General features: G+C 30.4%; 1 protein-coding gene and 1 long non-coding RNA gene across 3 annotated transcripts in view; both read right to left on the reverse strand.

Annotated features, from left to right (window-relative positions):
- The window catches only part of LOC143254181 (uncharacterized), a 124,658-nt gene that overhangs the window by 30,482 nt on the left and 76,753 nt on the right, over positions 1 to 17,423 (reverse strand). The window lies entirely within an intron of this gene.
- Positions 7,353 to 16,096, reverse strand: LOC143254127 (uncharacterized). Its single transcript, XR_013029963.1, has 3 exons — positions 15,938 to 16,096; positions 13,305 to 13,688; positions 7,353 to 8,977 (listed from the first exon to the last, which is right to left on the reverse strand). It is a non-coding gene; the product is annotated as an uncharacterized LOC143254127 (long non-coding RNA).

The raw sequence follows: 17,423 nt of genomic DNA on the forward strand, positions 1-17,423 counted from the left end.
TTATCAAAACCACTTTTATTTCTACATCTGTTAAGAGCTCTGCTATTTCCCCCTATATATTTGTAACAACCATAACCATTGTGGATGTTTCGGGTTTTTTTTTGTTACTTCCGTTTTTAGCGTAACTTCCTACATTGTAGACCGTAATGACCAGAAGTACAATGAAATTCTGTAAAAAGGTAAATATCAAAATTATTTTTTTTATGAAACTAGGACCATTAAACAATCAAGCTATTTGCTTTTTCCGTGAGGAAATTCTGTAGCTCCAAAGTTATTTCACAGAGACAAACAGTTACACAAACACACACAAACTGGTACAATGTAAATTAGCTTATCCTATAACTTTTCCCCTTAAAGTTTTAATATTTTATTTTGAAATTTTCTTACATAGAACAGATTAAGTATAAAATAAATGACATTATTCATCTTAGTCTAAATCGTTTAGCCTAACTTCCATTAAAATTGTAATGGAAATAACAAATAACTTATTAATTTAGTAAATCTAGTCAAAATAAAGATTATTTTACTGGTGTTGTGACAAATTCCGCGCGAGGAGCTTGGTGGGAAATTCAACATAATTGTCTTGTTTGTTGATTTATATGATGAGAGCGTTTGTCACAGTATTATTTTACTGGGAATTCTGTTATACTGAAATAGAATACCTTTCTAAGAATTATGTTATCAATTTATATTTCACTAACAATGTAATGAGATCAGGTCTATAATGAACAGAAATTAATTTTGGTCTATTTATCTCATATTATTTTGCCACTTCTCATACTGGAATAATACCATGCACCAAATACAAATATTTGTTTCCGGTGAGCTGTGCTAGAGTTAACCGATAATAAACTTACAGAATAAGCTGTATAACACTTACCACTAACCTCATCTTCATTAGACAGCAATAAGTTGAAATACGTTGATATCAGCTGCAAGATAGTTGGTTATGCTAAAAATATTCTTCACATTTACGAATTTATATAATGTGTTGTAATGACGCCATCACAGTGAAGTCCATAGCTCTGAGTTACGAAACTTTTATGACCCAGATTACTATTTACTGATTTTAAATTATACAAAGGTCGTACTTTATAATTAGATTCTTTTCCAGATATATTGATAAACAAATTTAAATCACAAATCAACGCTACAAACTTTATAGAAATTTTTTTTAATTTTCTTTCTGATTGTTTGTTTTTGAATTTCGCACAAAGCTACTCGAGGGCTATCTGTGCTAGCCGTCCCTAATTTAGCAGTGCAAGACTAGAGGGAAAGCAGCTAGTCATCACCACCCACCGCCAACTCTTGGGCTGTTATTTTACCAACGAATAGTGGGATTGACAGTGACATTATAACGCCCCCACGATATGGTTCATTTCAAAACATCCCTGCCACAAGTTATTAGACAGGCCTGTTGGTTTAGTAATAGTATCTGCATATTCTAATGAAATTATTGCAATGTCCGAAAAAACTAAATCTGTGATACTTAAAACTTGTCGTCAGAACATATATCACACTTAGGTTTCTTATACTTCGTTGTAAAAGTTGAGTTTCATTTTTTTCAGAGATATCTTCTTATGATAATAAAAACACGACTTCCTATCAAACGGAAAACATACAAAGTATAGAATATTAGGCCATTTCTCAGCGGAACCACCCATCCTACCCCCTAATCCCCAATTATATTTTATATAATGTTCCATGATACTGAACATTTCGAAACCTGTTGAACAAATATCCCAAGTAGACCCTTCTGTATTTGTGTACATAACTTGAAACAACCAACTGAAATGTCCTGAACAGTACAGCAACACTATCCAGTTAGGGTTCATGTCAACAGGAACAAAACATTTTTGTGAATGAATACAAGTTGACTTACATATTTATGTTTCGTTTGCTGCCCCTGTTTTATTATGTCACAAGTTTTATAACAGATAGTGTGTGTTTGTTTTTGCTTATTGCAAAGCCACATCGGGCTATCTGCTGAGTCCACCGAGTGGAATCGAACCAGCGATTTTAGCGTTGTAAGTCCGTAGACTTACCGCTATACCAGCGGAGGACAAAGTATAGCGAAAGCTATCGACTTAGTGCAACAAGTTTTTTTTTGTGGTAAGTTTTAATTTTTGTGTCTCGTCAGTGAATATAAAGTAGAACCGCTCGTTCTTCAGACGAGTGGAACAAAGTTAATAGTAAAGAATTTTCTTTGAACAACCTTAATTATTTTAGTCGTCATGTCTTAGAAACAGTAACCTTCTTATAGTCTTGTCTCAGGACCGAGGTGCGTCTAATCCTATTTTTTCGTACCTAAGAAGAATTACGAAAATCTTTGTTTCAGGAACTTGAAAGATTACATACAATAATGAGATGAAAGAACAATTTTATGAAGATATTTTTGTTTTACCTACGGTTTTGTCGTTAATAAAAACTAACGAAAATATTCCAGAAAATAACAACGTAGAGGTTCAAAGAAAGCTTTATCTTAATCCACACATGAGTACAATCCATTAATAAAAGGTAAAACAATGTATGCCATGAAATGATTAAAGAAGTTTATTAAATAACAAATAGTTATAAGTTGGTTTGTTTTTTAATTTTGCGCAAAGCTACACGAGGGCTATATGTATTATCCGTCCATAATTTAGCAAAGTAAGAAGACAACTGTTCATCACCACCCACTGACAACTCTTGGGCTACTCTTTAAACATCGAATAGTGGGATTGACAGTCACATTATAATGCCCCCACGGCTGAAAGGGCGAGCATTTTCGGTGCGACTTGGATTCGAACCCGCAACCTTCAAATTATGAATCGAACGCCTTAACCTATCTGGCCATGCTAGGCTAGTTATAAGCTGGTACTAAACCTGAAAAATTGCTTGTTATTAATAACTTAAGAAGGAGATCTAAGTTTGTTTAGTCCTAAAAATTCGAACAAATAGATATTTCGTTAAACTGGATATGTTTCGTCTTCACATTGTTTAACGTTTTTAAATTTAATAATAATTGTAAAAGTACCTCTGTTTAATATTTTGTAGACCCCAATCTACTGCCTGGTAGGTTTCCTTTCAACACCAAGATAATTAACGTGGGCTTTTTAATGAGTTATTTTGTTTCCTGAAATATATCGCCCTCTAGTGGCACAGAGACATATCTGCGAACTTACAAAACTAGAAACCGGCTTTCGATACACGTAGTGAGCAAAGCACAGATAGCCCTTTGCGTAGCTTTGTGTTTAACATAAAAAAATCCTGAGAAAAATCTACCACAATCAAGATAAGTAAATGTCGTATGTAATTAATTTATAATATAAGTATCGAAACTTTCAAAAGGACAAATTATTTCAGCGGTTACATTAAATATGACGTATGATACAACATACACCTTTCTTATTAAAATAACTAACATTGATACTTAGGAATTAATGCACTAGAGCCTTTTAAACGTATATAAAAAAGCTAAGTTTAGTTTCGTTTGTTTGTGAATTTCGTGAAAAGATGTTTGATGTGGTTTAAATCTGGTGATCTGGAGGGCCAAGGAAGAACGTTGATGTTGTGGTGTCTCAAGAAGACAGTGGTGAATTGGGCTGTGTGAGGACGGGCGTTCTCATGTTCAAAAATGTCGTTGACGTTCACCATGAAGGGTTGCTCACGGGGCCTAAGAATATCGTCGACGTATCGTTGAGCCGTAAGATTCTCTCGAATGTGCAAAAGAAATGTTCTGGCATTGTAGGCGAGGGCAGCCCACATCATGACGCTGCCACCACCAAATCTGTCAACTTCCTGCACACAATTTGCCGCAAAACATTCACCTCGGCGACGGTAAACACGGGTCTTTCCATCCTGCCTACGAAGCATAAAACGTGATTTATCGCTGAGCCAAACATGCCTCCATCGTCGATGAGGCCATACCCGATGTGCCCGAGTCCACTGCAGCCGTTATTGACGATGTTGCTGGGTGAGAATGACGCCTCTGACTGGACATCGAAATCGAATTCCTGCATCTCGTAGACGGTTGCGTAAGGTCTGATCGGAAATCCTACGCAGCCCTGGTATGGTTGAGGCAGTAGACGTCTCAGTGGTGGTCCTATCCCGAAGGTAACGTAACCGGATGTGGCGATCGTGTGCGGGCGTGGTCACACGAGGTCTGCCAGATCGTGGACGGTCACGAGTTGATCCATGTTGTTGGTGACGATTCCATAGCCTTCTGATGGTGTTTGGGTGGACATTCCCAGCTTTGGCAACATCTGATTGAGGTTCGCCTGCTTCCAACGACCGATGGCGTTGTTGCGTTGTGCTTCAGTCAGTCTTGGCGTAACTGTATTGCGTGTCGGTGGCTTAACACTGAGCTATGGAAACCGAAAGCCCGTCACTTTTATAGGGATTTTGCACATGTTGTACTTGCAGAACATGCAGTTCTCTCAAATACATTTATTGAACACGTATGCGTTTTGGCGAAAGATCCGATGTTTTCCTCTGTTTTAATAAGTGCCTTAACACGTGTAACAGCACATACTCTGAGCTTGTAACGTTATTACATATATTTCTCTTTAAAATAAAAAATATCCCTTTTGCTTTTATTTTTTTGAAGAGTATACGAGTAGTTTGATTACGACAATAACTCATATCGTTCGATAAATCTTTTTTAGTTTCGATGACAGTGGTTCGGAAAATATAACATTTCATACGACAAATCAAGGAACAGCTATCTTATTTCTATTAAGAATCTTACAGTTAGGATTAGTAAAAAATTATAACAACTGAGTTAGATGATATCTTCTTAAGATAGAAGATTTGTTATTAGCTATAAAGAATATTAAAGATAGCTTTTCGAATTACGATCGGCCTATACCTGTAGAGTGATTATTTTATCTTTTAAAACGATTGCAATGTTTTACCGAAACGTACACACACAAACAATTAGAACATTACAAGTCTCAATGTGTTTGATTTTCGTTAGGGCTAACTTTCCATTCTACCTTTTTTGTTATATTTTATATTGGTCTTCCCTTTTACATGTGTTTTTTTTTAAATTAATGTGAATGTTAAATTAATCTAATGCAAGTATAATCCACCACAGGCATGCCCAAGAGATAATAAAATTTACATATAATTGGTTGTTATTTGTGATATAGTATGAAAGGAATAAACTTCTTTTTGTGTTGTTCTCTTGTCATAATGAAATTCACTTTCAGATATGTGGATTAAATTATTATTTAAAATAAACTTTCTGAAACAAAATGTTTAAGATTTTATCATCATATGAGAACCCTATTTATAATATTGGAAAGTCGTTATAAATACACAACTAAAAGCGACACCATGAAGTTGTGTGATAAATAAAAATTAAACTAAACTAATTTGTAGTTTCAGTTTATAACTGACTAATAATAAGATGATAAACAACAAAGTATAATGAACTGGTATATTGGGTAAACATGTATTGCGTTCCATTCCGAAGAAACATGATCATTTCATGATTCATTTTCTTTACATAATTTATTATTACAATAGCATAATAAGTTTCCCTTCTTTACTATTTATGAATAGCAGAGACCTGCGATGAATTTTTGTCTTACATTTTTCAAATGTCATACAGTAATTCCTGGTCGTTGAATCGAGAAATGATAACCATTTTTCTCTATCACTTCCATATTTCTACAAAAGTGTCAAATGTAATTGCACGTAAGTGAATCTTTTTACTGAGATCTGGTCAATTGAAATGATAAAAGTGAGTGGTTTCAATCTGAAACTTCTGTGGAATCATAGGTTTTCACAAAAAGGTTTGTTTTGTTTTTTGAATTTCGCACAAAGCCACTCAAGGGCTATCTGTGCTAACCGTCTCTAATTTAGCAGTGTAAGACCAGAAGGAAGGCAGCTAGTCATCACCACACAACGCCAACTCTTGGGCTACTTTTTTACCAACAAATAGTGGGATTGACCGTCACACTATAACGCCTTAACGACTGAAAAGGCGAGCATGTTTGTTGCGACGGCGATGCAAACCTGCGACGCACAGATTACGAGTCGCACGCCTTAACACGTTTGGCCATTACGGGCCTTGCACAAAAGATGAATATATTGATTTAGTGATAGATTTGAGCCTTTTAAAAGATTCCCCAGGGATTATGGGTTATAGAATTCAGACTAAGAGCTTATTTTCTCTAGGGACATCACATTACTGGTACAGAAATAATGAGAAACAGTTAATACTTTATTTTTTAATGGTTTATTGCACTAATATTGCACAATTAATTCCAACACCAGGTGCTGCAGTAAATGAGCAGAGTGACTTGCGATTGTTCATTGATTCCTCCAAAAGAAGTCTGAAAGGTATTTTACACAATAGTAATATTGTGTATTAATCTCTTCCTATTGCTCATTTCGTTCATACAAAAATTTTGAAATTCTTCTTTATAAGGACAATTACAAAGAACATCATTGGCTACTTTGTGGATACTTAAAAGTTTTTGTATGTTATAAGTTTGACAATCAAGTTATACAGAGTTTCATATTTTTTGAAAGATTCAAACAACAAAGCATGAAAGTTTCAGCTGACAAAGCGTAATAAAAATTAACCTGAACTCAAGATTTTGTGTGATTGGGACAGGAACGTACTTATTGAACATTGGATTAAGAAACAATATCATCTTGACACCAGGTGGATAAACAAAAGATTGACCACAACACGTAGTTTTAAGAATAAAAAAAGAATATCTCACATAAACATACCAAGATGAAAAATAATTCATATTCGTTTCTCATCAATGTTCTTCTATTTTCTTCAGTTTATTTATATTTCTTTTAAAAACAATAATAAAAATTTTCATCATGATGAACGAAATAATAATTGAATCTAAGTCAGAATTTTGTTTTCATCCTGTTTTTTAAACAATTTCTAAAACGAAAATAGTTTGTATTTCATTTAAATTATCAGGCCTATGTAATATTGCAAAAACACTTTGAAACAGTATTTGAAACTCCATATGCAGTGATATTATTCGGTGACACACTCACGTGACATCAACAGTATTTAATTAGATACTGTGACATATACGAACCTATTTTTATTTTAACAAATCTTATCAGTGGCTGCAAGATTAATTAAAATTCACTACTTATGCTTTACTGCCATCCACAGTCAGAAATCATCATTAGATGTGATTTTATCATGATCTTAAACTGAGATATTATTCGTGGACAGGCACATAACGAAAAACAATGCCAAAAAATGATCATTTTGGCTTTACTTTGCGTTAACAATTCCAGACTTCCTGCACAGCTACATTATTACTTCAATGCAGAAAAACAGTATGACATTTTATTGTCTGGTTTAATAAAATTCATTGAAACTGTTGAAAGTCAAATACTTTTATTATATTCACTTAATTCTGATCTAATCAACGAATGTAGATTAGAATTTGATAATTAATCCAGTGATTAATGTAGCTTATTCAGAATAAGATTACTACTTATTATTAACCGTAATATCTAAAATATCTCATTAGATCTTTGTTATTTCCAAACAAAGATATCAAGCTAATAATTCTTATAAAAAGTGAATAAAATGAAAAATGATAAACATTATAACATACATTCATACATCACATGAGATATTAGTGTTAGACTTGCTACATTGTTAACATTTAAATTTTTAATGTAGTTCCTTAAAAATTTTCAATATGTAGAAGAGTTTATAATAAAAATATTAACACTACACTATATACATGTAGTATTCAATTCTGAGAACCGTTCCTTTTCAGACCGGTTTATATACGGCAAACATAGTTTGCTGAATTCTTTTTATGTAAACCATTTGATACAACATACATTATACATATTATAAATTATATATGTTACAGACATTATATTCAATAAAGTAAGTGAAACTAACCTTAAAAGAACAACATTACATACTTTACGAAACACGTATGAATGACTTAGAAATTTGGTATATTCAACATTTGCAATAATTTAAGGCCTATTCATGCAATATTAAAGAGGTGTTAAATGAAACTATCACTTACATAAAAATCGTGATTAACTAGAACTTGAGTTGTTAATCACACATGATATACCAACTGGAAAAAGTTGTTATAAAATAAGTTTCACATAACATAACGTAACTGTATCTAACCTAAACACAAAAGGAAAGTTTCAGTATGATAGATAAATGAGTAATAATAAAGTGATAAAATAGAAATCAAATTAAATTTCTCACATAAAATAATTCAGATTGTAATGAAGAGAAACAAATAACTCTGTAATTTACTTTTGGATGAACTAACGATATAAATACCATAAACTTTATTTGTCATCATGTCGGACTTTGAAAGTACATCAGTATCAAAAATAAAATGAAAAACATTACTATAAAATTTATGGCGTTTATTTATATTCGTTTACCAATATATCTGAATAGAAAACTAATTATACAGTACGACGTTTGTTTGATTAAAAAAACCAATGAGTATAAAGTTACGTCATAGCAGTTTCGTAACTCACAGCTATGGCCTTAGGTACGATTGTGTCGTATCACCACATTATGTAAATGTGAAAAGTTGGAGAATACTTTTAACATAACCAACTAACTTACAGCTGATATCAACGTCTTTTACCTTATCGCAGTCTTATGAAGATGAGGACAGTGGCTAGTGTTCTACAGTTTATTCTATAAGTTAATTTCCGGACAAACTGCAACATAACTCAAAGAAGACAAATAGTTGTATTTGTGGCAGTCCTCTTCGTAGAGTAACGCCAGATAATTAAACTAACATTATTTTTTGATGATAAGATACCAAATATCATTATGGGACATTATTAGTGAAATGTAAATTGATAACATGATTCTTAGTAAATTATTCAAATTCAGTATAACAGAATTCCCAATAAAACAATACTGTGACAAATCTTCTAAGCGTATAAAACAACAAACAGGAGGAATTATGTTGAATTTCCCGTCAAGCTCCTCGAGTGGTATCTGTCAAAATAAAAGTAAAATAATGTTTATGTTGACTATATTCACTAAATGAATCAATGATTTGTCATTTCCGTTACAATTATTAACTCAAGCTAAACAAAACGATTTAGACTAAGGATGAATAATTTTATTTACTTTACATTTAAACTAATCTATCATTATCATTTTTCTTACATCTCTGTCAGTTCTTTTAAATGATTTCAAACATATTACGTTTCTGATAAAAACTGTTCATGATAAACAAGACACTGTCTTTACATGTATCCAACCTTTGTTCAGTATAGAAGTTGAAATCCATTACACTGTGGTATCAACAAATGAATCTAAATATCACAAACCTACACGTGGTATTTTTTCTTCAATAAACCAATTAAATTTATTGTGTTATTGAAATATTTTTGTCAAAATATCTTAATCAGTATAAGGAAACAACACAAGATTGTAAAAACTGAACTTTTAAATTCAAGTACAAAGACTTTCCTAAACAAAAATGATAAAATATCAGATAATTTTGTATAATTTAAAACTGACCAAATGATAAATAGATCAATTCATACATTGTTGATATTAACACACGTACTTAATAACACCAAGAGTGTAACAATAAGAAACCATACTTGTTTGATTAACTTGTGACAAAAGTTTACATCATGGATGCGTCACAAGTTTAGCTTACAAATTTACTTTGTTGAAACTTTTCCATTGTATTATATATGAGATTTTTAGTATTGAACGTGAAATACACATTACAAACTCAGTTTTATTTAGTTTATGTTTCTGTTGTTTTGATACAAAGCTACACGCTGGTCTGCCTCAACCTTGACCAAAGCAAAGTATAAAAAGCACAGAATTGAGAACTAGAGGTTTGGAAAACCTGACCGTAAATTTTTAATTTAGAAATATACACATATTAACGTAGTTATTGTTAGTTGTTATAATTATCTGTGGGTAGGGATGAGAATCTCTTATCACAGTTTATGCAGAAACTACTTTAGTATATATTATTTACAGAAACACTCTACTTTAGTATATATTATTTACAAAACACTCTACTTTAGTATATATTATTTACAGAAACACTCTACTTTAGTTTATATTATTTACAAAAACACTCTACTTTAGTATATATTATTTACAGAAACACTCTACTTTAGTATATATTATTTACAGAAACACTCTACTTTAGTATATATTATTTACAGAAACACTCTACTTTAGTATATATTATTTACAGAAACACTCTACTTTAGTATATATTATTTACAGAAACACTCTACTTTAGTATATATTATTTACAGAAACACTCTACTTTTGGTATATATTATTTACAGAAACACTCTACTTTAGTATATATATTATTTACAGAAACACTCTACTTTAGTATATATTATTTACAGAAACACTACTAGTATATATTATTTACAGTATATATTATTATTTACAGAAACACTCTACTTTAGTATATATTATTTACAGAAACACTCTACTTTAATATATATTATTTACAGAAACACTCTACTTTAGTATATATTATTTACAGAAACACTCTACTTTAGTACATATTATTTACAGAAACACTCTATTTTAGTATATATTATTTACAGAAACACTCTACTTTAGTTTATATTATTTACAGAAACACTCTACTTTAGAAACACTCTACTTTAGTTTATATTATTTACAGAAACACTCTACTTTAGTATATATTATTTACAGAAACACTCTACTTTAGTATATATTATTTACAGAAACACTCTACTTTAGTATATATTATTTACAGAAACACTCTACTTTAGTATATATTATTTACAGAAACACTCTACTTTAGTATATATTATTTACAGAAACACTCTACTTTAGTATATATTATTTACAGAACACACTTTAGTATATATTATTTACAGAAACACTCTACTTTAGTATATATTATTTACAGAAACACTATTGTTTAGTTTATATTATTTACAGAAACACTCTAGTTTAGTATATATTATTTACAGAAACACTTTTGTTTAGCTTGTATTATTTACAGAAACACTCTAGTTTAGTATATATTATTTACAGAAACACTATTGTTTAGTTTATATTATTTACAGAAACACTATTTTTAGTTTATATTATTTACAGAAACACTCTACTTTAGTATATATATTATTTACAGAAACACTTTTGTTTAGCTTGTATTATTTACAGAAACACTCTACTTTAGTATATATTATTTACAGAAACACTCTAGTTTAGTATATATTATTTACAGAAACACTATTGTTTAGTTTATATTATTTACAGAAACACTCTACTTTAGTATATATTATTTACAGAAACACTCTACTTTAGTATATATTATTTACAGAAACACTCTACTTTAGTATATATTATTTACAGAAACACTCTACTTTAGTTTATATTATTTACAGAAACACTCTACTTTAGTATATATTATTTACAGAAACACTCTACTTTAGTTTATATTATTTACAGAAACACTCTACTTTAGTTTATATTAATTACAGAAACACTCTACTTTAGTATATATTATTTACAGAAACACTCTACTTTAGTATATATTATTTACAGAAACACTCTACTTTAGTATATATTATTTACAGAAACACTCTACTTTAGTATATATTATTTACAGAAACACTCTACTTTAGTATATATTATTTACAGAAACACTCTACTTTAGTATATATATATTATTTACAGAAACACTCTACTTTAGTATATATTATTTACAGAAACACTCTACTTTAGTATATATTATTTACAGAAACACTCTACTTTAGTATATATTATTTACAGAAACACTCTACTTTAGTATATATTATTTACAGAAACACTCTACTTTAGTATATATTATTTACAGAAACACTCTACTTTAGTATATATTATTTTTACTTTAGTATATATTATTTACAGAAACACTCTACTTTAGTATATATATTATTTACAGAAACACTCTACTTTAGTATATATTATTTACAGAAACACTCTCTACTTTAGTATATATTATTTACAGAAACACTCTACTTTAGTTTATATATTATTTCTACTTTAGTATATATTATTTACAGAAACACTCTACTTTAGTACATATTATTTACAGAAACACTCTACTTTAGTATATATTATTTACAGAAACACTCTACTTTAGTTTATATTATTTACAGAACACTCACTCTACTTTAGTATATATTATTTACAGAAACACTCTACTTTAGTATATATTATTTACAGAAACACTCTACTTTAGTATATATTATTTACAGAAACACTCTACTTTAGTTTATATTATTTACAGAAACACTCTACTTTAGTATATATTATTTACAGAAACACTCTACTTTAGTATATATTATTTACAGAAACACTCTACTTTAGTATATATTATTTACAGAAACACTCTACTTTAGTATATATTATTTACAGAAACACTCTACTTTAGTATATATTATTTACAGAAACACTCTACTTTAGTATATATTATTTACAGAAAACACTCTACTTTAGTACATATATTATTTACAGAAACACTTTTGTTTATTATTTGTATTATTTACACAAACATTGTATATTTTATACAATTTACCAAAACATACTTGTGTAGTTCATATTGTTTACAGGAACTCCCTTGTATTGTTTATATTATATACAGAAACATATTTTTATTCTTTATGCTATTCACAGAAACTTATTCGTATGGTTTCTATTATTTACTGAAACATAGTTCTATAGCCTTTGCTTTTCTACAGCCCATGGAATTGGTAATTCGTTTGACTATTGATTTCTTTTCTCAGTATCTTTGTGATATAACATTAACGCCCAGGTTTACCTGAGTCAGACTGAATATATATTCTAAAGAAACTACCCACCACTTCGCATGTCATTCTGTATTGAACCGTGTTACTGGTACAAAAGAAACACACAGACAAGCAAATTCTCTAAAGATGTTTTTAAGTATAAATTACACTTTATTTTCTATTCTGAAAAATCGAACTTAATTTCAATTCACAGTTTTTTATTTTATTTCACAGTTCAGGTTACAAAGCTACTCAGTGGGCTGTCTGTGCCTGCCCACAATGAATATAAAAACCTAGTTTCCATTGGTGTGAATCTGCAGACATCCTGCTGTGCCACTTGAGTATAATATTTAGTCAATCAATAAGTTTCTATCTAACAATTAGAAAATGTTTAATCATTTTACTTTCTTTCAATTTTCTATTCCTGAATTGGATAGTAAAATTGTTATCATTCTTACAAGAAAAGTGAAATTTTGCAATATTTTTATATTAAGAGTTTAAAATACTTAATAATTTATTATCACCTGAATTAGCTGTAGCCAATTATCCTCTGCCATTATGATTTGCTGCATCCAAACTTCGACCGTCATTCATTATCAGTTCACTATCCAATACTCTTTCGTATCCCAAACTGCTGTTGCAGCTTCCATCACCTTTCAGGCCAATGTTAATGTCTAAGCTTTTGGTTGTTTCTCTTTCTAACCCTTTCTTATTGTCTCCTTTATTTTCTTACTTCTATAAAAATTTGAATCACCGTTACTCCCATGTCTGTCATTACCGCTCCTATCTCCCCCTTTGTTTCCATGATCACCGAAACCATCGTGGAAATTCTGGTTTCTTTAGTTATTTTCTTTCATAATGCAGCTTCCTATAATGACGTCCATACCAAACAAAAGCAAAACAAAAACCTGTAATAAAATTATATATCAAAAGTTAATTTTCTTACGAAATTATGACCATTAAAACAAATATGTTATTTGATCTATCGTATAACTTTCTCCCCTTAAAGCTGACAGCATACGGAGACGTATCAGTACACACGTGAATAAAACAGTGATGATTATACAACAATAATGATTCTATAAAACATGTTGAGAAAGCTTCCGCTGTACGTTTAGCGTTTTGACTGTAATTAATTGACTCTGTTAAGGTTACTAAATAGGTTATGGAAAGTAAGGACACTGTATTTATAAGTGGAACAAGGAAGAAACTGTGACAGCTTGACACCACCACATGATGCAATACGCTTGCCTCATCAAAAAGTGTAAACGATTTCTGAGGCATTTGTGAATAAAGTATTGGCTATACACGGTGTACTTCAGTACTTACTGACAGATAGAAATAGTCACTTCATTTACAAGTTAATGTATTACATTTTTCAGTTCTTAGGTGCCCAAAAAACAGAAACATTGCCTTACATCCAGCTGCTACACTGTTAGCAGAAAAAATCAACGGTAATTTGCTGGATATGATCTCTCAAACATGTGAGAAAGATAAGAAAACTTGGCAAGAGCTGGTTCATTTATCAGAAGACTGTCATTTATGAGAAAACTGCTGATAATGTGAAAAAACAAACAGTTGTTACTTGACAATTAGTTGAAGAAATTGAAGGAAAGAAGCCCTATCAGTACGAAGAAATGACAGATGAAAACCAGAAGACTGACAAAAAAGAAAATATTTAAAATCGAATCTGATGATTCGACTGAACCAGATTTATATTATGCATACTTTATCTTTGTTAGTTTGAGGAGGTTCATATTTTAAGACAAATATAAATTATTTGATTACTGTTGTAATCGGTTTCAATATGCGTTATACTTTTATCTGCATATATATAGATAGAGATACTTTTTCTGTATATCAGTTTAATTTTGATTAAATATTTTTATAACAAACGTCTATAAATACCAGTGAAATCCTGTGTAACAAATAATATATCACAAACACTATTCCATTTATTTAAAGTAGGAGTTAAAATGTTCCATTTTTACCCTTTAATAAAACTGAAGATTACTTGTGCTGCATAAAATAAACAGTCCTCTCTCTTCTCCCAACGGCTTATTGATTACTTTAGTGACTTAAATCGCTATCTTGGGTACTTTCTATGCGATAAATAAAGTTCACATAGCCTTGTAGCTTTCCATTAAATAAACAAATTGACCTAAGGTCTATATGTTTCTCTCATTTCAATCCCAATAGGTTTCTTAAGGTGTATAAATTTTAAGCTCTTAGACATTATTAACCATCAGAAAGCAGCAAATTTTTTTAAATATTCAACAATTTTGGAAAATTAGAGTTAACACAGCAGTTTCTTCCAAAAAATAACAAACCAGTGACGAATAGTTACTAAAAGACCAGACCAGGTATTCTCAAATCATGTATTATAATATTCACATTAATAAATAAAACATTACTCAAGTCACGAATTTTGAAACTCTTGGGCCACACTTTCACCAAACATAGGGCAAGCATGTTTTATATAACAAGGATTTGAACCAGCAATCCTCAGATACACGACTTGAGTGACAGGTATGATTTTTATTGAAGAAAATGATTTTATATTATCAGGAGATACGTGGATAATTTTCGATTATATATCGTTTCCACAGTATGTTCGATTAATAGTTGTATCACGAGAAAAACTAATATCACTCGAAATATTTTTGTCGTAAGTTGTCGTGTTAAGTTTGATGACAGAGGTTGGGAAAATATGACGTAATTTCACGTAACAAATCAGGAAAAATCTACCTAATGTTTAGTATGGGAAGGATTGATTAAGAATAATAGTACTTTAGTTAGGCGATATCTTGTTAAGATTTGTTTTTATAATTAAAGGATCAAGTCTGTTATGAACGCCCCTCGGAAGTACAGTGGTAAATCTACAGATTTCCAAGCTTAACTCAGGGGTTCGATTCCTTTCAGTGGGCTCGGCTGATAGCCCGATATGGCATTGCTACAAGAAAAACACTCAAACAAACATATACTCTTATGAACAGTAATTAAATTGCATCTAATTATCTCATATTAGTGTGCGTAGAAAAGTGCCTCTTCTCATACTGAAATTATACCATGCAACAAATACAACTACTTGTCTTCGGTGAGTTGTGTTACAGTTTAACCGATAATTAACTTATTGAATAAAGTGTAGAACACTTACCACCGTTCTCATCTTCATTAGACTGCGATACGGTAAAAGACGTTGATATCAGCTGTTAGTTCGTTGGTTATGTTAAAAGCATTCTCCAACTTTTCGTATTTACGTAATGTACTGATATGACGCAATCATACTGAAGGCCACAGATATGTAAGCAGGTCTGAAAAGAACCACGCCTTCAGCAATACATATAATGTTCGTACAGTGTGGTTGTGGTACTCTTATGATAAACTCTTCTATTTGTTGAAAATGTTCGAGGAACTATACAGAAAATGCAACGATTGAGAAATTAATAGAACAAACACTGATGTTTCATGTGAAGTACAAATTTATGTTATAATGTTTATCAGTTTTCTTTTTATTCACTTTTTTATTGTGATTATTCTACATTATTAGCTTGATATCTACTTTAGAAATAACCTAGATCTTATCGGATATTATCGATATTAATAAGTATAAATCTTATTCTCAATTAGCTCTATTAATCACTTGATTAATTAAGATCAGAAGTTACTGAATATAACTCGACAGTAAAATGTCGTACTGTTTTCCTATATCACAATAAAACTGTAAAAATGCAGGAAATATGGAAATGTTAACGTAAAGTAAAGCTAAACAATTCGTTCCTCCATACTATTTCAAAAAACTATTAAAAATGAAACGACAAAAATAGATCAATAAAAATATTTCATGTTGCGACTGGAATTGCCAAAAATTCATTTTGATAAAAGCAAGTTTCCGGTCGAAAAGTTTCTTGAATATAGCGCCATCTAGTTTTACTCAAATAGTAAATGCCTGTCGAGTGATGAGATTTTAATTTAAAATTATGATAAAATCACATCTGGTAATGGTTTCGGACAGTAGAGGTAGTAAAGCATCAATTGTGAACTTTATTAGGTTGATAGCTACTGCTTTCATTTGGTAAAATAAAAATAGGTCGTTAGATGTCATGATATCTAATAAATAAGCTATATTATGAAAGAAAGATTTTATTGTAGCCAATCTTACTTCATATCCCATAAACTTACTTTGAGAATTGGCTAATTACGTTTTAAAACTGATCTGTTAATGTCACGTGATAGTGTGACCCAATAATATCATTGCATAAGGAGTTTTTAATACTGTTCCTAAGATCTTTTGCAATATTATCTAGGCCTAATAACTTATATTCCATACAAGTTATTTTGGTTTTATAAATAGATTTTCCATAATTTAGATAAACAGAGCTCAAAATTAATATTCATTTTTTTCTAAAACATAAAATTGTTTACAAATCAGGAAGAGAACAAACTCTTACTTAGTTCAATTTATTATTTCGTTTACCAGGATGAACATTTTTTATCATTATGTTTCTGAAGAAAGATATAAACAAACTGGTACGTGTTAAAAGATTAAAGAAACTGAAGGAAAGGAAACCCTATCAGAACGAATATATGACTGATGAAAACTGGATGATTGACAAAAAAAAAATATTGAGGTTGAATCTGAT

This window comes from Tachypleus tridentatus, chromosome 6, assembly GCF_004210375.1.
Source record: "Tachypleus tridentatus isolate NWPU-2018 chromosome 6, ASM421037v1, whole genome shotgun sequence".
Taxonomy (NCBI): domain Eukaryota; kingdom Metazoa; phylum Arthropoda; class Merostomata; order Xiphosura; family Limulidae; genus Tachypleus; species Tachypleus tridentatus.